This window comes from Dermochelys coriacea, chromosome 2 (assembly GCF_009764565.3).
Source record: "Dermochelys coriacea isolate rDerCor1 chromosome 2, rDerCor1.pri.v4, whole genome shotgun sequence".
Classification (NCBI taxonomy): domain Eukaryota; kingdom Metazoa; phylum Chordata; order Testudines; family Dermochelyidae; genus Dermochelys; species Dermochelys coriacea.
Window position 1 is genome coordinate 219,074,516 of NC_050069.1, and position 23,638 is coordinate 219,098,153.

Consider the following 23,638-nt stretch of genomic DNA (forward strand, 5'->3'; position numbering starts at 1 on the left):
AGCTGCACAGGTCTGGAGCTGAGTTGTGGCCGGAGGAGGGGCACTGCTGTGCGGCCACACAGATTACAGAGAACTTGGGTCACTGGCCCATTTTTTTTTTTAACATGTCAGGCAATTTTGCTCAAAGCAGGAATCAGAAACATGGTCTTAAAAACACTGTTGACTGCTGGCAGTCCTATACTAGACAGTTGATAACACTGATGGAGTTGAACTAGTGTTTGTGGTGGCAGTGAATGTTTAGAATTATCAATATAGACCTGGCCTGTGGGGATTGTTAATGAGCTGCACAGCAGGGATTTGTCTATTATTCTTTAAGCCAAGAGCAATATGACTGCCACTACCAGCATTCTGTTAGTGCAATAATTCTTTATCTCCTCTTCCAGTGATCCTGATAAACAGCAGGGTGATCAAGCTTTAAATTAATTCTGTCCATCTAAGATAAGTTATATATTTCCAAAAATTTTGCATCTGAAATAATATCGCAAAATGTTTGGGATTCATGTATTAACCTGTGATTCTATTTATAGTATAACAAATAAGAGGGATTTATTTTATACAGTCTCATCATGAATATAAAAAAAACTCAAAACAAAACAAAAAACACACTGTGGAAAATTAAAATGAATTAATCTGTGCCTGGTACTGAAAGAAAATACTTCAATTTTGCATAGGATTTCTTTCCAAATGGCATCTGACAAAGTATATTTCAGATCTGTTTCCCAGCTCTGTCTTATTTTAAAATTAGGTGGCTTGATTGAAATGCTATATAATAACCTATAAAGTGAATGCTGTGTTTAATTCTGATTGGACTGTAGTACTTTCTCAGAGAGACAGCGGTTGAGGGGTGTGTTAGAGATTCTTGAAACTTGTCTATAAAGTGCAATGACAGACACCTTACAAAATCAGATGTATTTTCAGTTGGGCAGGGAGTCATCATTTCTCCTTCTCATTGATAGGCCTACCATCACTTTCAGGGCAACTAAGTGAACCAGAAGACACTTGCCCTAGGACAGTGGGAACTGATGCTTACTAGGTCTAAGGCCATTTCTACACTACAAAATTATGTTCACCTAAGTTACATCAACACCCAGCCGCCAGAGTAATTACAGCACTTGTACACGTGCATGCTTGGTTCCTTGTGTCGGTGGTGTGTGTCCTCACCAGGAGTCCTTGCATCGATGCAGAGTGCAGCGCACGCTGGTGGTTATCCCATTGTGCAACTTGCCACCATCCAGTGCAGGGTCTTTTAGGAAATTTGTGCAATGCTTGATGTGGCTGAAACAAATCATGCAGGGGTGATTGGAAGCATGGGGTCAATTTCCCATAATACAGTGTTCTCCATCCCATAATTTCATCTGCATTACATAATATTTTGTGCCTTCTTTTCAAAATCCCCACAAATCCACATGTCCCTCCTTACTGTCAGAGAAGGTGGACAGCAACATGGAGCCTGCACAGCCCTGCACTATTGTCATGAACGTTGCAAGCACAGGGCCTATGATCCTGCAGTATTTGCAGAGCCACAAGAGGAGCCATGGAGAACATGACAATTCTGGGCCAGTTCTGGGCTTGAGAAGTAAGCACTGACTGGTGGGATTCTATTGTCATGCAGGTTTGGGATGATAAACAGTGGATGTAGAACTTCCAAATGCATAGGGCCACATTTCTACATCTCTGTGCCGAACTTGCTCCAGCCCTCCGGAGCAGTGACACCAAAATGAGAGCTACACTGACAGCTGAGAAGCAAGTGGCGACTGCACTGTGGAAACTTGCAACACAGAATTGCTACTGGTCAATTGGGAATCAATTTGGAAATCCACCACAGAAACAGTTGTCATGCAAGTGTGCAGGGCTATTAATTGCATCCTGCTATGCAGGATTGTGGACCCTAGGAAATACGCAGGGCATAGTGGATGGTTTTGCAGAAATGGGGTTCCCGAACTGTGGTGGGGCAAAAGATGGCATGCATATCTCTATTTAGCATCAGACCACTTTTTCAGAACATCAACAGAAAGGATTACTTTTTCTATGGTCAAGCAAGCACTAGACACTTTACCGACATCAGTGTGGGCTGGTCATTGAAGGTGCATGATGCATGTATCTTTAAAAACAGGGCCTTTCTTTCCTGACTGATGGATTAGCATCGGGAATGTTGAAATGCCAATAGTGATCCTGGGAGACCCAGCCTACCCCTTGCTCCCTTGGCTTACAAAGCTATACACCAGCTACCTTGACAGCACCAGCGAGTGCTTCAACTACAGGCTCAACAGATGCAGAATGACAGTTGAATGCGACTTTCATCATTTGAAGGGTCACTGGTGTTATTTACTTACAAGATTGGACCTCAGTGAGAAAAATATCTCAATGGCTATAGCTGTCTGCTGTGTCCTGCAAAATATCTGTGAAGCAAAAGGGGAAACGTTTCCACTTGGGTGGAGGGCAGAAGTGGAATTGCTGTCTGGTGAATTTCAACAGACGGACACAAGGGCTATTTGAAGATCTCAATGTAGAGCTATACAACTGAGAGAGGCTTTGAGAAAACATTTGAATTGTGAGCCAGAATAGTATGTGTTGCTGTAATGTACTCTTCTTGGCCTTGCTCTTTTGCAGCCCAGTATGAATTCTGTAGTGATTGCCTTGTATGTAGGAATATAACATTGTCAGTGCACATATTAATATTATTTGCGAATGATGTTATGGGTTCTGTGAAAGTGAAGTAACAAGAAATTGGTGGGTGTCAGACCTGCTCAGCACCAGCAAGCTTACGTTGTGAACTAATAAAGGTGAAATATGTTTTAAAATAGAGAATTATTTTCTGTAACATGAACCAGACAATTCAATATTTTTAGAACTTAATGAATTAAGGGAACAGAATTTATGAAGGGGAAAGAACAGTCATTTCCATTTCAGGTACACATGCACCCACTATGGTTATCAGAGGGCAGGGTATGTGAAGCTGTTATTGTCTTTAATGTCCCCCCCCCAGGTGGAGTGGTAAGCACAGTGTACTGACCCCTGATGCCATGTGGAATGTTGAGGAGTGGCATAGGGAGGCCCCAATATTGAATTGTTTATGGGCTATAGAGCGAGGCAAGCACAGGATTGTTGAACCGGCATGTCTACTAGAGTCTGCAGCATCTCTGTTGTCCTGAGAAGCACAAGCATCTCCTGCTGCACGTCCCTCTCCTTTTCCTGTGCCTTTCTCCTCTCCATTCTGTCCTTCTCCATGTTGTCTGCAAGGGTGATCTTCCAAGCCTTGTGCTCATTCTCTGATGCAGTACTGACTTGCAGGATCTCATGGAGCATGTTATCCTGAGTCCTCTTTTTCCTCCTTATCTGGCTTGGGTGTTCTGCAGGGGAGGAGCGGATGACCCTGAAGGCTGCAATGGCAGCAGATGCAACACACAGAACTACCATTGTCAATGTATTCACAATGTAAATCGAAACTTAAAATACTTAACTCCACACCCTGGCTCCTCAAAAGTTGTAAACACTGCATTCTCATTTCTGCTTGGGATTGATACAGCACAAAGCTGGTCACAGCACCAGCCATGTTGAGTATGGCTTGTGGGGGGGTGGGAATGAGGGGAGAATAGCTTGCTGGCATGATAACAGGGCAATGGAATTGAATATTAGCACTCAAAGTGGCAGCTGTGTTAGTCTGTATCAGCAAAAAAAATGAGGAGTACTTGTGGCACCTTAGCGACTAACAGATTTATTTGGTTGGTATGGCAACACCCATTTTTTCATATTCTCTGTGTGTATATATGTCTTCCTACTGTATTTTCCACTGCATGCATCCAATGAAGTAGGTTTTAGCCCATGAAAGTTTATGCCCAAATAAATTTGTTAGTCACTAAGGTGCCACAAGGACTCTGTTTTTTTTTTAATACTAGCACTGTTTTCCATAGGTGGTGGTGATTTTAGTTGATATCTCACTCTTGAGAGTAACAGAGGCAGAGAGAGCACAGCTGCTGCTGGCATCCTGATGCCACCCAAACCCGTATGCTGCTAGCCTGTGTATTGCAATGGTGCCTGCTGAAGTAATCACTGAGTGGCATGGGAAAGTGTATACCATGGTGGAAGAAATAAGGCAGCCCTCCCCAAAAACCTTTGGCAGAGGATTACAGAGTACCTCCATGAAAGTTTCATTGAGATTGTCACAGGGTGCACCACTCACTGCTGGACTGGCACCTCCTTCTGGTACTCTGGGGATTAGCTTGAGGCCGACTCCCTCCCTGTCTGCACTTTGCACACTGTCACTCCATCTGCCTGTAGCTCCTCTCGCAGCCTCAGGTACCACCATGTCTTCTCCATGGCTCAGCACTCCGGCTGTGTCACTGTCAGTGTTCCCCCTGCATCTGGGGGAGTTTAACTCGCCAATAATTCGAGGCAGTCCTCTTGCTCACTGCCTCGGTGCCACTCGCCCAGTGACTAGTAGGGGAACCTGGGCCTGCCCTCTACTCTGGGTTCCAGCCCAGGGACCCTCAGCCCAGGCCTCATTGCTCTATCTCTTGGCTTTTTCCTACTACTGGTTCCCCTTTTCTTCCTAACTCTACCAGTTCCCAAAAGTCTCCTCCTCCTTCTTCCCAGGCAGTGACTGTAGCATGTAGTGCCCACTCTCTCCTCCCTTTCTCCTGGGAGCCTTTTCCCAGCAACCTCTTCTGCTTTAAGCTCCTGGGCTTTCTAGGCCCCGCCTATTCCTGCCCAGTTGAGCCTCCTTAATCAGCTGCCTCTGCCTCACAGAGATCTCTACAGAGGATTCACGGGACATCCCGGTGCACATAAACAAACTGCTCTGCATGGCACCCTCTGCCTAACTCTAGGAGGGAATGAAAAGTAGATAGCAATTGTACTTCTGTATTGTACTAATTGTACTTCCACTACTTCTTCTAGCACAAGTAAAAGAATAAATCAACAGATGTGTCCTGCTACTTTGGCAGTTTCATCACTGTAATTTCCACAGCAAATGGCACACTTACCAAATGTTCCTTCCCCTGCATCAGTCTTGTCTGTGCTTGACTGGCTGTACTGTAGTGGAGTCAAAAACATGTCCTGGCTTATTGCACAGCTGGATCCCCCGGTCACCTATCTCTCATACTCCTCTTCCTCCTCCTCCTCCTCCTCCTCGTTGTTCATGGCAGAAGCCTGTGACTCGGGCTCCTCAGAAGTATCAAGGGTGCTTTTGGGGGTGCTGGTGGGGTCTTTGCCAAGGATGGCTTGCAGCTCTTTATAAAAGCAGCAGGTCTGCGGCTCAATTGTTGGCCTCCCTGGCCTTCACGTATGCCTGCCCGCAGCTCCTTGGCTTTCACAAGGCACTGTTGCTGGTCCGTCTTGTAGCCTTTCTCCTGCATCCCCTGAGCAATTTGCTCATAGATGTTGACATTTGTACAGCTGGATCAGTGGTCTGCCTGCACAGGGCATTGTGTGACAGCTCCTGGAGGCCAATAGCAGTTGATGTAATTAATGCAGTGTCCTCACTATAACTGTCTCAACCTATCTTCATTGACCACAACTCTACGCTGCTCAGGGAGGTGGTGTTATTAAGTTGGCATAGCAGGGCACTTGTGTTTAAGTGAAGACACATCTATAGGTGAGTTGACGTAATCTTCCTTTCATCGACCTAACCATGTAGTATAGACCAGGCCTCAGAGAACACAAAAAAAGAAGCCATTCACTCGCCTCACTGGAGGAGGCCACAGCTTATTCATATATTACTCTTGAGAAAAAGCTTTCTATTCAGTATTTTTTTTGAAATCCAAAGTTTTGTTTTATGTGTAGCCTTTGTTTTATGAAAAATGATTAACCAAAATTTCTTTAGAAGTATTTTTGTCATCAACATTTAGCCATGAGACGTTCCAATGAAATCCAAATTTTTTAATCTCATCCTCCAATCTTGAAGAAATATAAGAGTTTGTCTCCAGATACCTCCGTGTCTTCCCCAAACGCATGTTAATTCTAACATTGCAAGCTTGGAGGCACTTTGCCTTTTAATTAGTGTGCCTCAGTCTTCCTTAGCAATAATGTTGCAATGACATCAACCAGTAGGAAGTAGGAAGCTGGATTTCATGGTTACTTTTGGAAAGCATGTCAATTTTCAAAAACACAGTACAGTGGACCCTCAGAATGGAGTGTTTGTAACTCTGAACAAAACGTTATGGTTGTTCTTTCAAAAGTTTATAACTGAATGTTGATTTAATTCATCTTTGAAACTTTACTATGTGGAAGAAAAATGCTGCTTCCTATTTATTTTTTTTAGTAGTTTACGTTTAACACAGTACAGTACTGTATTTGCTTCTTCTTTCTTTTTTTTATTTTGTCTCTGCTACTGCTTGATTGGGTATTTCCAGTTCCAACTGAGGTGTATGGTTGACTGGTCAGTTTGTAACTCTGGTGTTCATAACTCTGAGGTTCTATTGTAGATCTTTTTTACATTCAATGTAACTTCCATCTTCAGTCAACCACATACATCACTATGACTGGCTAGATATGGAAACCAGTGTAAATTTATTTGCACAGAACTTACAGTTTTGGGAAGTCACAAATGTATCTTTCTACTGTACAAACAGGACAAAAAAATACAAGCAATAATAAGCAGATCTAGCATTTGTCTTTCACCTTTGTGAACCAGGTGAATAATCCATGAACTGAAAATTCCTTGAGTAGAGAATCAATTTGATAGTCTGTTATTTTAGGAGTGGAAGGCTGGGTAAGAGCTTTGGCTTGTACTCTCACTTACTCAAATGCTTTGATAGAAGCTAAATTAAAAGTTGGAGGCTTATATTTCTTCAGGGTTTCCTACCTATTCTTTAGGATTCTGTACTGATGAGACTGTTTCTTTCAGAGATAATATTAAGGCTGAAACTTCCAACAGCAGGATCTTCTGAAACCATCTTACTGATTGTTCAGAGGTCTGAGGGTAATCATCTGCATTTCTTATCTCTTATTTTATCTCCTTTGGATTCCTGGGATAATTCATTCCTTCTTTTTGCTTTTCAGACACAAAGAATCAGGAGTTTGTCTGCTATAACCGCTTTGGGTAATGCAGACAGAGCTGAGGGATTTGTGAGATAGGATGGGAACAATTGCACCCAAACAGCTGCATTGCCTGACACACACATGCAAGTGCAATTGGCTCAATGATGTTGTGCACAGACTGCAGAAAGAAATACCAGCATTTTAAGACTTGCAGAGGATGTTTTATAAACACCTAAAAGAGCATGCATCATAAAGGAAAATAGGAATACAATTCTTTTGCAAGAATACATCTGTATTGACAACAGTTTACAAATTAGACACCTCAAGTAATATTTCTAGACGCATTAATCTGAATTACTCTGGACAAAATAGTACACTATGACATTTACAGTTCATCACGCTAATATATAGCTAACTTTCTTTTTAGTAGAATTGCACAATGTATAACACATTCATAGACAAATTGATAGGCTTGTTTTTTCATATTGCAAACTATGAACATGAAATGCTTTCTAATTTTAGTTTTCTTACTGCAGGCAAATGAAGCAAACTGCTGGGAAGGTAATGAGAATACATTACTTCATTCATTCTCCCCTCTTATACTGGTTCCTCCCCCTGGAATTTAATGGGGTGGCACCGGTGTAACTGAGTGGAGAATTTGGACTTCACTATTTAAAACTGGAATGAAATTCAGGTTTCCTCAGTACTGGTAACAAGTCTTGATCCTTTTTTTGCTGAGTCCAGCAGCAGAAACATTATTAGTATTGAAGAAAACTTATTGATTTTTATTATAGTTCTAAACACAGAGGGCAAAATTATTCCCTCACACCAGTGAAATCTCATTATAGACTATGGGATTTTATTAGAGTAACTAAGAGAAGAATTTGGTTCAGCTATTGTTCCCATATAACATTTGAGCTAGTGCATAAGTTCTGTGAGTTTGGGACCTTAGGGAAAATTCACCCCTGAACTGAAGCCATTTTATTCCAGCTGTGCTCAAAGTGGTGGAGGATCCACCAGTTAATTCCCTCCTGTGCAGACCGCACACTCCTCGCAGTGTAGAGCCAACTGTGCACTGAGACTGTGAAAACCCCAGTGCATGGGCTATTCTAGTAGAAAGGGCAGGCCAGAGGATGGAAAGGACAGAGCAGGCAGAAATAGGTATGGCTGGAGTTGATCACTGATTTTCAGCTGATGGAACCATATATAGGGGCTATAACAGCAGAAGTGCAAGTTAGGGAAGTCCCAGAGTAGTTGTAGCCTGTGCTTTGTTCCACAGCAGCAGCCAATTACTGGAGGTGTAATCCCCCCACCTTCTCTAGCACTAGTACAATGGGGGTCTGCTTACATCTGTCAATTTGTATTCATATTTGACAAATTCAAAAGCCACCTCAAGCCATGCACAATAACTAGATACAACTGTTGTTCATCTGGTTTTGTCCAATTAGAATGCAGTGAGAATTAGGTCACCGGAAAGAAAAGAGTGCAATATTCCTACTGATTGAGGTTATTTCTTAAAAACAAAAACTGAAAGATGTGAGTGACTAATTTTTGGAGACGGACTGGTGACTCAGGTACAAAATTTCTAAATACTAATGCCAATTTTGCATTCTTGGAAAAGTGTGAAATAAATAAAAATTAAAAATGTGTTAATGATTTATCTTGAAAACAAATACTAAATTTTGGTCCATATAAATAATTGCTTCTTTATGAATTATGGCATATCTTCAATAGTTATTTATTCTAAAAACATTAATCAGTTATACATACATGAACCCAGGGCAATTATGTATATTTGAATACAAAATATGTCTTTTAACCTGTTTTACAATTTAATACTCCTAGTGAATTTATAATGAAAAGAAGAATGGGGAAGAGAATAAAAATGTGATTCTTGAAGTGAGAATGTTCCAAAAAAATAAAAGGTTGCACTACTGAGGAAGAACGGATTTGATTTGCTGGGACTATTCCATCTTTAACTTAACTGCAATATATATGCAGGTACGTACATGCAATACAAAATGATCAGTCTAATAATATATTTGAAAATCTGTATAGATATATATTACTGCATTGCCCTTTGATTGTAGATGTCTGGGTGAGAAAGAAGAGTGGCCTTTTCGAAGCCTCAAAGATTTGTTGTACCCAAGACAGGGAGTGTGAAGAGACAGAGACAAGGATGGGAAGCTGTAAAATGTACAGCTGATGTATAATAAATTGATGCATTGTAAATTATGGCACAGGAAAATGTTTTTGCACATGAATGTCAACATTGACAATTAGATGGATTTTTACTTGTGTGTTGCATCCATTGAAAATGAGGAGAGCTCAATGACAGCAGTACATAAAAGTGTATAGATATATATCCTGAAGTCTCCATTTTTCTTGTCTTCAGTCTTTATTCTTTCATCCCCTCCTCACTTAGATAGCTGGAGTTTCTGCTTACTAGTCTGCGAAGTCTTCACTCATACATCTTCTGCTTGTCAGTAGCATTTTTCATGCTGGATTATGCTATTTCCTGATTTTCTGGCATGTTGGGACCACTGGCTGCTTTCGTGTTAGAGAGATGGCACCTTCCCCATCAAACTGTCATGATAGTTGTGACACCAACTTTCTAAATAGGCAAGAAAACAAACTGATCAAAGGAAAGCTTTCCAGGAATTGCAATAAATGGCTGACTGAATATTAAACAGTAGCTGGTATCTAAACAATGAACATTGTGAAAACTTATCTTCTTTGCAAAAAAAATCTGCAAAAAAAAAATCATACCCTGGACAAAAGCAAAATATTCAACAATTGGAATTCCTGAAATTGTAATCTCATTCTGTTGAAGTTTTTTAGAATTAATGATTTCTTATTAGCAAGCAAAGTCAACACCAAATATATGGGGGAAAAGACTCTCACAAAAACAGATTTATTTTAAAAAGGCATCTGCAAAAAGAAAAATAGGCTTATTTCTTTTATGATCACTAAAGTAGGCTTCACAGAAGGCAGTGTCACTCACTCACTGTGAGGCAGTGAGATGGGCTATGACTTGTCAACACTTTTTGGAGTTTTGCTTGCTCCAAACTAATTTTGTGGAGAGTGATATGGGGTCTGATCAAAAGCCCATATCAATTAATAGAAAGACTCCCACCAGTTTCAGTGGGCTTTGGATCAGGCTCATAATGTATAAAATAAACCCTTTGGACCAACCAGAAAGAAATTGGAGCAAAAAGAGGAAGAACAAAAACACTTGGGGTGTTGCCATTGACTTCAATGGAGCAGGATTTCACTCTGGTATCTATAAGACATAGGGTTTCCAACTCTGACTGAATCTATTTTGAGAGATTTTTTCCCCCAGCATGACATAGGCTATTTTAAGAAAATGAGATTATTTAAAATCTCATGGATTGCTTTCAGTAGTCACCAGGAGATCGATGCAGATTCCGGGAGACCTCAGGCCAATCCTGGAGGGTTGGCAACCCTAATAAGACACGATCTGTGATTGCCTTGAGACAGACAGATCACACAGACACAAGGACATTGGGCAGGCAAGCAGGCAGCTTCACCAGGTCCAGGGGACCTGAGAGAGGTGTTTTTATAGATATTTTCTATAGGTACCATTTCATATTTTCACACTGACGGATTTAAGCCTGGCAAGTTCAGTTTTTGTGTAGACTCAGCTACATTTATTCTGTTTGATTGTATCATTCTGGATTTTTCTCTCTATTTTGTATGCTAAGTAAACCTTGCTTTATTTAAAATGATTTGGATTTGTGATTTTTCCATGGAATAATTATTGTGTGCCATTTCCAAGACAGAAGGAAAATGAATTTCTGACTTCTGGTATGAGATGTAGAAAGATTGACTGATTGAGCTGGTGCCTCTCAGACTGTCAAAGGACCAAGGGCTGCATTTTAAGTAGTGCAGCTGATACCTGTTTATGGCCAGGTTGGAGCATGTAGAATGCTGAAAACTAAAAAAGGAAGCTGAGACTGAGGGATCTAAAGCTGCAGTCCAAAAGCCAGTCTTTGCTTGCCTGCAGAGAAGATGGTGCTCCGGGAAATTGTTTACATACTTCAAATGAGAGCATAAATAGGAAGGAAATGTGTTATGATGGGTAAAAGGCCACTGATCAATATGCAACTGTGAGCACAAAATGGTTCCTCTGAATATTTTGGAAATCAGGTGCTATGTTGCATACTAATCTGGTGACATACAAGTGAGCACTGCAGATCTCTTGCTTCTAGCAGTGTTTAGGAGCACATAGTGCTCCCTGCGCCATGAGTGTGGAGGATCTTCTTGCAACAGAATCAATGCTGGAAAACCAATGTTTGTAGCAGAACCAATTATGCTGTGCAAGGGGCAGGCAGGATTTGTGGATATGTACTTCCTCTGCACAGTTTGGAGTTGGAAGTGGGACAAGACTACATAATCTGCCACTGCACAAACCCTCCCACGCTTTCCAGCTGCAGGGCCACAAAGGTTACTACAGTCACACCATTGCTGTTTGTGAATAGATCTTCAGCCATTCTGTTGCCTTGAAGGAAATAGTCCTCCATTTCTTCCAGTTCGGTTCTTCAGTGCTCAGCCCAGTTACTTGAGCTAGGTGCTAGGAAGGTGATATTACTCTCCATGCTCTTCGTGAAATAACTCTATTTCTTGGCATGCTTAATATTGCCTCTCATTGTTCCTGTATGCTTGAAAATCTAGCCTTCCAAACATTCTCATGCTCTAATCTGTCTATAAACCAAGATAGCAGCAGCACCATTTGAAATGGAGCCCTTGGTCCTTTGACTGGCTGCTTGAGCTGGTGTCTCTGACACCACGCTTCCACATCTCACAGAAGTCAGGAGTTCATTGTTCTTCTCTCTTGGAAGTGGCACACACTAATTATCCTCTGGAAAAATCATAAATCCGAGTTATCTTAAATAAAGTAAGATTTACTTAGCATACAAAATAGAGTGAAAAATCTACAACAATACAAGTTAAACAGAATACATGTGTATATGCATTTCTTAATTCTCTGCCATAGTTTGTGAATTGCTTAGTAAAGTAGGAAACAATACTCTTATTAGGAAGGATTTTCTGTTAATGTTATATAGCTGACTTGTCTGCTGGGATTATTGAATTTATCCTTTTTAAATCATGCTTCCGTTACTGAGGGCTGCTGTACTATATTAAGAATATTTCTGCTATATAACAGTATTACAGCAATATTAATGACATGGTTCAAGTTAAGTTGTTCCAGCACTTGCATTATAAACCCTATCTTCTTTGGATTATAAATTGACCATAAACATTTAATCTAGGTTTAAATTTGACATATAAAGTCCAGTCCTTGGGGGCACTTTCTAAATGAATGACAAGACAACAGTTTGGCCATTTTAAAATTAGATGAACGTAACAAAATAGCCATGAAATATTTTTGTGTTTCACTCACAATTACTTTGATTTTAAATGGAAAGGGTTTACATCATGGTTAAAGATTAGGGTGAAGGCCTGGACCTATTGAAACCTTTGGGAGTTTTGTTGTTGACTCCAGTGGAGCCAGGATTTCATCCTAGGCTACTTTAAAATTATAAGGGCAAACCATTGCAAACTTGCACTAACTCCTTTCTGTTTCAGTAGCAAGACATATTTATGAAACATGCATGAGATGTCTGGTTACTGGCAGGAAACATCCCAGCTGCTCTTTGCTGCAAAGAATTGCAGCCATAGCAAAAACAAAAATCACAAGCTTTAAATAGATTACAGTTTATCAATCTCAGCAATCATCTTGCTCCAGAACAGAGTCAGTGTCACCAGAATCTTTTTCTTGATTTTATTCAAAAGGCGTTCAATAGGGAGGGAGAAAGTTGTAGTCAGTTGCGCTGTAGATGTAAGTATTATCAGTGAAATGTGCATTTGCCAGATAATACTATTGTACTGTACTTTTTCAGGTAATAGGTAACCTTAGGACAGGTACACAGTCCTATGCATATGTACAGTGAGCTGTGCTTTCTCCCTTTCACCCAACTCTTGTTATGCCTCTTGGATACAATAAACCGGGGGGGGGGGGGGGAAAGAGGTATTCATCAGAGCCTGGATGTATCTGAACAGTATCTATTTTCTCATTCTGAAAGGTCTGCTCTGTTTTAGAAGCAATGGCACATACAGTCTGAGGTGAAACAGTCCAAGTGGTGAGAATCCCCAGGTTTCTATATAAAATCTTATTTTCACAAGTAACTCCAGAATACTCTTCTTGTCTTGAAGATCAAACAATTAGATTATCAGCATCCTAAATCTCTTTTGTCAGCAAACTATGTTATCCTGGATTCTCTTTCCACTTGCACAACGCCTTCCTCTATGTTCAGGCTCAGAAATTTCACACTCCATAAATGGCTTGAAATCTTTAATCCTTGGTTGGTACATCCAGTAACTACCATATGTTTATATAGTGCAATGATTTTATTTTCCCATGGTGTAATTTTTAATTAATTATTTGTGGCACATTACAAGCTCCAACTGAGATCGGGCTCCATTGTGTCACTATACATGCATTTAGTAAGAGACTGGCCCACCCCAAAGATCATACAGTCTAAATAGACAAGACCGACAAAGGATTGGATAAAGATTATATATTTATAATAGATTATTAATAATATAAAATGAAAAATATTACTATACATATTATATACAATACCGTATTTTATAATTATATTCAGTAGACTTCTTCATCTTTATTTTATTGGGTCTGCTACATAGACACACTTTGTCTTCATAGCCAGTGATATTATCTGATTTTTCTGTACCATTGTCCTAGCCCTGGAGCTTATTTATTCAGGAAATAAAGGAGATCAGACTTGTAATCCACTGCAGCAATAGTCTTCCAGACTCGATCAGATTTCTTGTTGTTCTCCTTGATGAGTATGAGTGTAGTTTCCTCTGCCTGAAGGAAGGTTAGAGTTCACTGAATCTCTTATCTCTAGGTTTTAATTCTCACCTTTGGACTCTTGTAGCTGAAAATATCAAATTGACCCTATTTATTCTTAGTCCTGATGAAAAAAATTAAAGTGACCTCAAACCCTCAACTCAGCAATGCAGTTAGACTGGGGATAAAAAGAATAAGAAAGGTATACTGTAACAAACTATAAGCAGAACAACGCAGTGGAACTCAAAAAGTCTAAAATACCAAAAATAAATTATTTTTTTTGCAGCTGATCATAAAGTGAATAGATCTGTGCAAAAATGCCAAAATAACAAAATTACCACAATCAGAACTTTCAAGTTACCAGCATAGATACTAAGTAAAGTTTCAACCTATATATTTGCACATGGTCACACAAATAAACAATGGGAGAACCTAAAAACAAATGAAATTATTAAAGACAATAGGACTGGAGAGTGTTCAACCCCTTCCAGAAATAACAGTAGCCACTCGAGTCAGCACTAACTCCTGTCATGGGATAAATGTATTCCTTTTTAGAACTCTGTCCAGGTCATGTGAGTAGGGCCAGGAAATAAAGTTTCATTTTATTTGTGTGCTCATGGCCTCTGAACTCAGCCAGGGGTAATGAGCTTAATACAGGACTTGGTGGGTGAGGTTCTGTGCCCTGCAGTGTACAGGAGGTCTAGATGATCATGATGGTCCCTTATGGCCTTAAGTCTTCAAGAAGTCTAAGCAAATCACAGCATCCAGCCCCTAGACAGAATGTAGAAAAGCAGCTAGACGTACCAATGGGGAAAAAGAGAACTCATCAGAACATTTCAGAACCTCAAAAAAGGTTAAGGTAAATTTTGGTTCTAAAAATGGGTGAAGGTTTGAGGGTGGTGGAAAGGAGGGACCCTTGTTTTAGTAAAACAAGTTCATATACCCCTAGTATGAAGATGGTTGTGCTCCTGCTTTAACTTAGCCAGTTTAGCCTGTGGGATTGTAATGAGTTCTAGGTACATTGGCACCATAGGTAAAGCATTTAGCTTCTCCTATCATTGTATATATCTTTCAATATCCTCACCCAGATCTATAACTCTTTGTCTTTATTTGTCTTTTCTCTGCCATTTCTATCTCCAAAGTATGTATCTTGTTCTCCAATGCCATCTGTTGAAACACCTATGCTTCCCAAAGGTACTCCAAATCCTCTTCACCAAACGGTAGCACTGAATCTAGGGAGGATTTGCCAAGACCCACAAAAAAATTCAGGTACACATTTGAGTCTCAAAGGCTCCCACCTTTTCCTTAGCAAAACAGAAATCCTACATGTAAATAATGAATTTGAAGAGTAAATGATTATTGTTTGCTTTAAAAACTGAATAGGGCAGAGATATAAATATCAGCATATTTAAACTAGCTAGAAAATGCTTCATTGACACAATTGATCCTGTTTTTGAATGTAGAAACTTATAAAGGATTAATCATTGTTAGATACTTTGAAAGGGGATTAAAATAATGCCATATTTGTTACTTCTTATGGAATAAGATATTGCACGGCATTAAATATGTAAATAGAGCAAAAACAATTTGGTTGTTATGCTTAGCTATAAACAGGGATGACAGAATCCAGGTAATTTGGGAAATTATTTAATCAGTGAGAAACAAACTGCATGCAAATAAAAATGAAATGTTACACTGTAGAAATCAATTTTAAGGAGAAATAATATAGTTGATATATAAGCTGTGCTGTCTTTTTAAGTGATTTCTGTGGAGCTAAAGCAATTTCTTTGTGGCTATCCATCTGTATCAATTAGAACGTAGGTGTGCATACCTATAGTTAAGGTTGTGTAGGCACTTCTGGTATAAATCCTTTTTGTTTATAACCCATTTGTAAAGATTTGTTTCATAATGAAATGTGACAGAAACGATTGCAGTCCAGAAGCAATATTGTTAATCAGATTTTTTATTAAAAAATAGAAGAAGAAGAAGAAGAAGAAGTTTGGCTGCTTTAAAGTTAGGTGAGTATTTAAAAATAAATACATGAATAATATAAAGAGGCTTACCTGTTGAAATGTTTTGTGCTTGTATAATCCAAAGCTGTTATGAAACATGGTTATATTGGAAAATAAAGACAGAGAAGATTACTGAAATACAGACATGGGGCCCAATCATACATGTGTAATTTTAATCACATGAGCAGGCCCACTGAAGCTGACACAAATAACTTTATACTCACCTGAATTAAGTTACTTGTATGTGTGAGTCTATGGCTACTATGACAGGTTTCAGAATAGCAGCCGTGTTAGTCTGTATTCGCAAAAAGAAAAGGAGTACTTGTGGCACCTTAGAGACTAACAAATTTATTTGAGCATAAGCTTTTGTGAGGAATGCATCCGATGAAGTGAGCTGTAGCTCACGAAAGCTTATGGTTACTATGGAAATTCAAAAACTGTTTTCACCAAAAATTGATGGCAGTTATTTTGCATATGGAAAGTAGATTCTGACACAAAGAAATGTATGGGAGAAATAATTACATATTAAAAAGTGGCTGTATGGATTTACTCAGTGAGCTATAATAACTGCAAAGCACTGGGTAAAAGTGACCTGTCCCATAGATTCTATGACTCCAAATCCTGCAGTTCACTCTGTGCAGGCTCACTGTTGTGCTTATGCAGAACCCCATTCAGTGAGTCTCTGTGCAGGTGCAGCAAATTGCATGATTGGGGATATAGACAATAAACACCAAAAATCTAATAGACTTCACTACTGAGTTGTGAATCTTTTCTACTATTTAACCTACATTTGTTTTCCTGTCCAGCTCTCTGCCTTGGTTCTTAAACAATCATCATTAGTGAGATAACTGAGCATCTACCAAACTTATAAACACTTACAACCACCACACATAATGTTTTTCTGACTCCTTCCTGCCTACAGTCAGCAGGGACTGGATTTTCTTTAACATTTGTTTGTTGTGTGTATTTTTGTGGGAAGGCTGGACCAAAGAAGTAGGATTTGCATTTTGCTCTGAAGATTGTAATTGTCCTGATCTCTTCCAGGAATGAGTTCCAGATTCATGGGCTGGTCACCAAGAAAGCTCTCTCTCCTCTGCGTGCACACAAATTTCATCCTTGAGGCTGCCAGTCCCACTGTTTCAGTGGGACATAGTGATTGTGGGAGGTCATGTTCATGCAGATGAGTCAATCCTGCAGGTAAGCTGGGCCAGTGTCATTTAAAGAGACATTTGAAGAGAATCAAAACCTTGAATTACATGTGAAGTTCAGTATGAAGCCAAAGAAGAGAGCAGAGCACTGGGAACAAACTGGTACTTTTAATGTAATGACTTTCCTCCCTTTTTGGTGTTTACACATTTCAAATGCATACATACAAGAGTCATTTTTCTGTCTAGAATTTATCCAAGTTAGATACAAATTTAGTTTACCCATAAATGAGTCCTTTCTGCCCTTTCTTCTTTTCTATGTTCCCTTCCATGTAGGGAGCTTCCTGGAAGCTTTTATGTATTTTATAGATTTCTATGTGTTCTCACCAGTACTATACAGAAAGCTACTAGAGACACATATGCACCTGCTCAACCTCCTCCCCAATTGTTGTCATCATGTAGTCCAGAGATTGCTACTGGCTTTTGATTTACTCTCAGCTGCAGGAAAGTATGTGGCATCACATGCCATGGCTCAAAACATGAAGAGAGGTGTCTAACCACCTCTCTTCAGAGTGAGCTATTGTGTCAGAATAACAGAATCATAGAAATGTTGGGCTGAAAGGACCTCAAGAGGTCATCTAATCCAATCTTCTGTGATGAAGCAGGACCAAATACATCTAAACAATCGCTGACAGCTGTTGTCTAACCTGTTCTTAAAAACTGCCAAAGATGGGGATTCCACTATCTCCTGCGGAAGCCTATTCCAGTTCTCAACTATCCCTAGCGTTAGAAAGTTTTTCCTAATATATAACCTAAATCTTCCTTGCTGCAGATTAAGCCCATTACTTCTTGTCCTGTCTTCAGTGGACATGGAGAACAATTGATCCCCATCCTCTTTATAACAGCCCTTAACTTCTTTGAAGAGTGTTATTAGGTCCTCCACTTAGTCTTCTTTTTTTCAAGACTAAACATGCCCAGTATTTTTAACCTTTCCTCATAGGTCATGTTTTCTAAGCCTTTAATAATTTTTGTTGCTCCCTCTGGACTCTCTCCAATTTTTCCACATATTTCTGAAAGTGTGGCGGCCAGAACTGAATACAGTATCCAGTGGAAGCCTCACTAGTGCTGAGTAGAGTGGGACAATTATGGCCTGTGTCTTATATATGACAGTCCTGTTAATACACCCCAGAATCATATTAGCCTTTTTCTCAATGGCATACCACTGTTGACTCATATTCATTTAGTGATCCATGGGACCCCAGATCTTTTTCAGCAGTGCTACTACTAGACAGTTATTCTCCATTTTGTAGTTGTGCATTTGATTTTTTTCTTCCTAAGCATAGAACTTGTCTCTTGTCTTCATTTAATTGTAGATTTCAGACCAATTTGTCAAGGTCACTTTGAATTCTAATTCTGTCTTCCAAAGTGCTTGCAACCCCTCCCTGTTTGGTGTTCTGTACCAAATTTATAAACATACTTTCCACTCCATTATTCAAGTCATTAATGAAAATATTGAATAATACCAGACCCAGGAAAAACCATTGAGGATCCCACTAGATGTGTCCCCCTAATTTGACAGTGAACCATTGATGATCACTCTTGGGTCTCTCAATCAGTTGTACACCCACTTTATTGTAATTTAATCTAGACCAGTGGTTCTCACACAGGGGTACATCTATCCCTGGCATACACAGAGGTCTTCCAGGGTGTACAAATTATCTAGATATTTGCCTTTACAACTACATAAAAAGCACTAGCCAAGTCAGTAAAAAATAAAATTTCATGCAATGACTTGTTTATACTTCTCTATACACACTATACACTGAAATGCCAATATAATATTTATATTCCAATTGATTTATTTTATAATTACATGATAAAAATGAGAAAGTAAGCAATTTTTCAGTAATAGTGTGCTGCGAGATGCTTACAAAATCAGATATAAAAATACAAAAGTAAGTAATTTTTAAGTGGAGTGAAACTTGGGGTACATAAGACAAATCAGACTCCTGAAAGGGGTACAGTAGTCTGGAAAGGTTGAGCGCCACTGATCTAGACCACATTTCCCTAGTTTGCTTATGAGAATGGGACTGTATCAAAAGCCTTTTAAATATTCAGATATAGCACATCTACACTAGGCCAATATCCCTGTCAAAGAAGAAAATGAACTCATAAAGAGTATGTTGGGTAAATCTGGGTGTTGGAGGAAAGATCAGAGTGAGGACTGTGAGCAACACATTCCCTCTCTCAGATGCTTTCTCCTGCTCCTCATTCTCCCATTCTTCTCTCTTTCCGCTTCTTCTTACTATCTCAGCTACTTGAGCTTGGCCCAGGTTCTTCTTGAAGCAGCAGAAATAGCTGGTGTCATTCTCACCTGGATTGCCATACATATAACTCCTGTGTTGAGGGTTCACAGCAGCCGTCCTATACCTCATCTATGGAGGTCCACAGAAGATAGACTACAAATCTCGGTGAATTGGAGAGCTCATACAATGTACATTCATAGATGGAGGAAAAGAGAACCCTTTCTCTCCTTGGCAAGATGAGGGTCCCCCAGGAGTTAAGCACAACTGAAGTGTATAGTGCACAGTCACAGAGGAAGAGGAGGCTGTGGGAAGGCAGAAAAAAAGCTGGAGCAGCATTTTCCAGAAATTTAAGTCATCTGTATCTCTAGATGGCTTTTCCTCTGGTTAGATTCTCAGTTTTATGGATCATTATGTTGGCTTCTACATACCTATGACTCACTTACATGATCCCTATTTGGATGTATGTGTCACCCAGGAAAGTTCAAATCTCCCTTGAGTACAGAATCCTTGATTTCTGGCTCCTTGATAACTAGCCCTGGAACTGTCTGTCTTGTTCTCTCTACCCCCATAGTGGAGGTTTTTTCACCCTTTTGAAGTTTCTCTTTTGTTTTCTATATACATTATTGAGAGCTTCTTCCTCAAAGTATTTTCAGAGTGCCTTTTTATTAGCAAACCTTATTGGTTTTATAAATAGATTGCCAATTAGTACTACACTCCTTCCAGTTCTCCCCCTTCTATGTCCAGTATAGACTTTATCATTAATGTGAACTTTCGAGTTGTGAGAATCACCTCAACAGTTTCAGTTCTTGCCTCATTTCTGCCGGCCTCTCAGAGCTCAAGATATGCATATCATTTGGAACTCAGTTTATACTACAATAATATGCACTTAAGCAGCAGACTGTAATAGCTATAAAGGATTTGTTGCAGTTTATTGCGTAAACAACACAAATAACACCCCCAGTATTTACTGAGTCTTAAATATGTATTTATATGAGCACAAATACTGCAAAGAATGTTTCTGTGGGAATTATTTCTCAGGGCTGACAAACTGGAAAATACTGAGAAAGGAAGAGAAAATCCTTTTTATTTTTTGAAAGAAAAAAAACTTTAATTTTTTTTTTAAATTCTGAAGGGTCATTGTAGTATTATTAGTTGAATCGTTCAATTTACTCATGGCTAGTCAATAATGTTTAACTGTTCCACCTAAATTTCCAAAGATTTACACACAATAGAGTCTCAATAAGCCTATAAAAGTCAATGGGTGTTGTGTTTCTAAATCCCATGCAGCTATTTGAAAGTTTAGGGGCTAAAATTGAAGATTGTTGATATTGTTAATGGATGATCATGGTGGGATAGATTAGAATGTATAGACCCATCAAAAATCTCCACAGATTTATAAGGGAACTGAAAAGCAATGAAATCAATCAGGATTGCAAGATAAGGAAGCATGTGTGTTTCTATGCATGTACACAGGCATACTATATGTGGAGGTTATATCCATGTGATAAATTGCACAGCCATACAATAAATTGCAGAACCATGTGAAAATTAATTTATTATGCACCACTAAGTGCCTCCTATGCCAATTAATGCATCTCCCCAGGACATATTCTACCATTTCAACTAGCTTTGCCCAGCCAGCAATTCAAAACAAAACAAAAACTAAAAACCCTACTAGAGGGCTTTTTCCTTCTTCCCCCAAATGTCGAATTCCTCCCAAAGGATTTTCCTGTTAAAGGACTGGATCAGCCAGATTTAGACAATGTTAATATAGTTGCAAAAAGCCAGGCAAGAAGAGGAAGGGCTGGGAGAGGGCTGTAGATAGAAACTCTACAGTAAGATGGAAAGATATAGATTTATTTTAGGGATAACAGCATTTCCCTTTTTCTAATAAAGTTCCTTGTTCTGTGTTAGTAATGATTCTGTGATTCTCTAGCACTATTACGTGGCACCTCTTTCTTCACTTTCCCCTTATTGCCCACTTAGACTAGAAGTCCATTCTCCTCAAATGGAATCTCATCTTGCTCACTCTTCCCATTGCTGTGTCTAGTCTTGTACCCATTTGTCTTGTCTCTCTTAGGTTCTGATCCTACAATTGGATCTGTAGGAGAGTACCACAGATTATCACTAAAGTCAGTGGGGCTCCTCCACATAGGTACAAGTGTTTGTGCATGTGGATTATATTTGCAGGACATGACTAATCTTGCAAGTGACTCTGCATGGGGGCAAGTGTCTGCTCATGAAGAATCATTTGCAGGACTGGGGCTCAAGTTGGTAAGTTCTGTCTTTGGTGAAATTTTGGGGTTGTCAATTAAAACAAGCAGTTGCCTGAAAATGTAGATATTTTACTGTAGATGGTGATTATTGGTTTATGTACTGTAAATTATTAATCAATAGATTTTAACTAAAAAAAATTCACTGATGGGGAGAACAAACATAAATTTACAAACCAGTAAGTAAGTCAATGAATGGACATAATAAAAAGGCAAGTATATTGCATTATTACATAGCCTTTGTTAATTTATTTTGACAATCATAGTTCAGGTTTAATTGTATATTATAACACTTCCTATAGGAGTAAATATTGCATAGTATGTTTTTGTAAAAATATAGATGCCTTAGTAATATTAAACATTTTCTGTGAGGAGAAGACAGACTGTGTGAGGGTTATGAGGTATGTGTATTAGTGAGGTTCTGTTGCTATATTGAATTGACTTTCCTAAGGAAACCTCGGTGTTTCACAAGGAAGCGATCTGCCCTGCTGAGGCTTTCCAACAATTTGTACATGTCACTCTTTCAGGTTTCAGTATTGATTGTGGCTTCCCATTGCTCATCCTACAGACACCATCCTGGACAACAGAGGACTGAATTTGAGCTTCATTACATGAGGGAAAATCAGGATTAATACTAATTAAATCGGAGCTGTTACACCAGTGTGGAAGCAGAATCAAGCTCAAAGTAGCTTCACTGGCTTCTGATTGCTTGTTATTATTGAATACTCCATATCATTTTAAAGTGGTACAAAGATAATTATTTTGTAAATACTCCCTGCTGCCTTGATGTGCCAAGCAGTTTGGATGCATCCCAGAATCTAGCTCCCTAAGCATTAAGATTCTAGCCATGCCTTTCAATTAGCCAATGTGAGATGCAATGTGAAAGAATGACCTAAAGTGAAGGAAACAAAAAAAATCTATTCATACTGGAAACTTAAAGTACTGAGCAATTCATATCTGTAGTGTAAATAACTCTCTATATTCTTAGTTTCATGATTCTTTATTTCTGATATAAATCATTTTCAACTATAAAATTGAGGGCATGATAAATTAGAGTGGGATGTAGGGAATTTTGGGGCTAAAATGAGGGACCACCCTCCAAACAGGGGCCATTTCAGAGGTATACTTTTAATGGCACAAGTTTGCACAGCCTGGTTCTTACACTAAGATTTTCAGGAACTTGGTAACAAAGGAACATAAGGCAGGGCAGTAACCTAACCTCAAGGCTTCAAAACGTGAACTACAATCTGTTGAGAGTGTTGTTTTTTTCAGATTTAAGATGTGATTCTTTTACTTCTGCAGAAGTAAAGGTACTTTGCTTTTAAAAGCAGCTCCATTGATACTTGTGATTAAACACATAAGGGCAAACCACAAAATATATTATTGGATACACTAATGTCTTAAAAGGATGCATCCATCTTAAACAAAGGTAGTAAGATCTTTCTCAAAACATTCTTTTTGAGTTTGGTATATGTTCTATTATATGATTTATGAAATAAGGACTCCATCATCCTTTTTCCGCCCCTTATTGCTAAGAGGAAATCTTTGTAATAGCAGTTTTCTTCTGAAATTAAGATTTATTGAAGAGATAATCAGGAAGATTGCACTTGCAATGTCTACTGGATATATGATCTAAGCAATTCATTTTTCATTTTAAGTGAAACAATTCTTTCTGTTGATAAGAAAGTATTTTTGTTTTAAAATACATTGCATGAAGACCTTATTTTATTAACTTTAGGATGGGAGGAATAAGGTGATTACCTAGATTTATAAAACATCAGCATTAACAAGGATTCCCTGATTTTTCTTACTTTGCTTCTAGAACTGTAAGGCAAAAAACTTTGCTCTGTTCAGTTCTTTTTTTTTTTGTTTATTCATCTTTTAGTAACTTTCATCCTCATGAAAAAGTTTTGAGAAAAATATATGCTGTATTGTTGTGAACTTGTCTACACAATATTCTACCCATTGTATTAAATACTAAGCCTAGATATGCAACAGCAGCCCTGAAAATGTCGGGGAAGTAAATCCT

General features: G+C 39.0%; 1 long non-coding RNA gene across 5 annotated transcripts; it reads left to right on the plus strand.

Moving 5' to 3' along the window:
* The first annotated feature begins 1,863 nt into the window (after positions 1-1,863).
* On the plus strand, positions 1,864-23,624 carry LOC122458993. Of its 5 annotated transcripts, none has more exons than XR_006279391.1 (4): positions 1,864-2,783; positions 15,016-15,142; positions 16,930-17,082; positions 19,345-23,624. It is a non-coding gene; the product is annotated as an uncharacterized LOC122458993 (long non-coding RNA). The 5 variants fall into 5 exon arrangements; XR_006279390.1 differs by lacking the exon at positions 1,864-2,783 and adding an exon at positions 4,773-8,979; XR_006279389.1 differs by lacking the exon at positions 15,016-15,142 and having other exon boundaries at positions 1,866-2,783.
* The last annotated feature ends 14 nt before the right edge of the window (positions 23,625-23,638 follow it).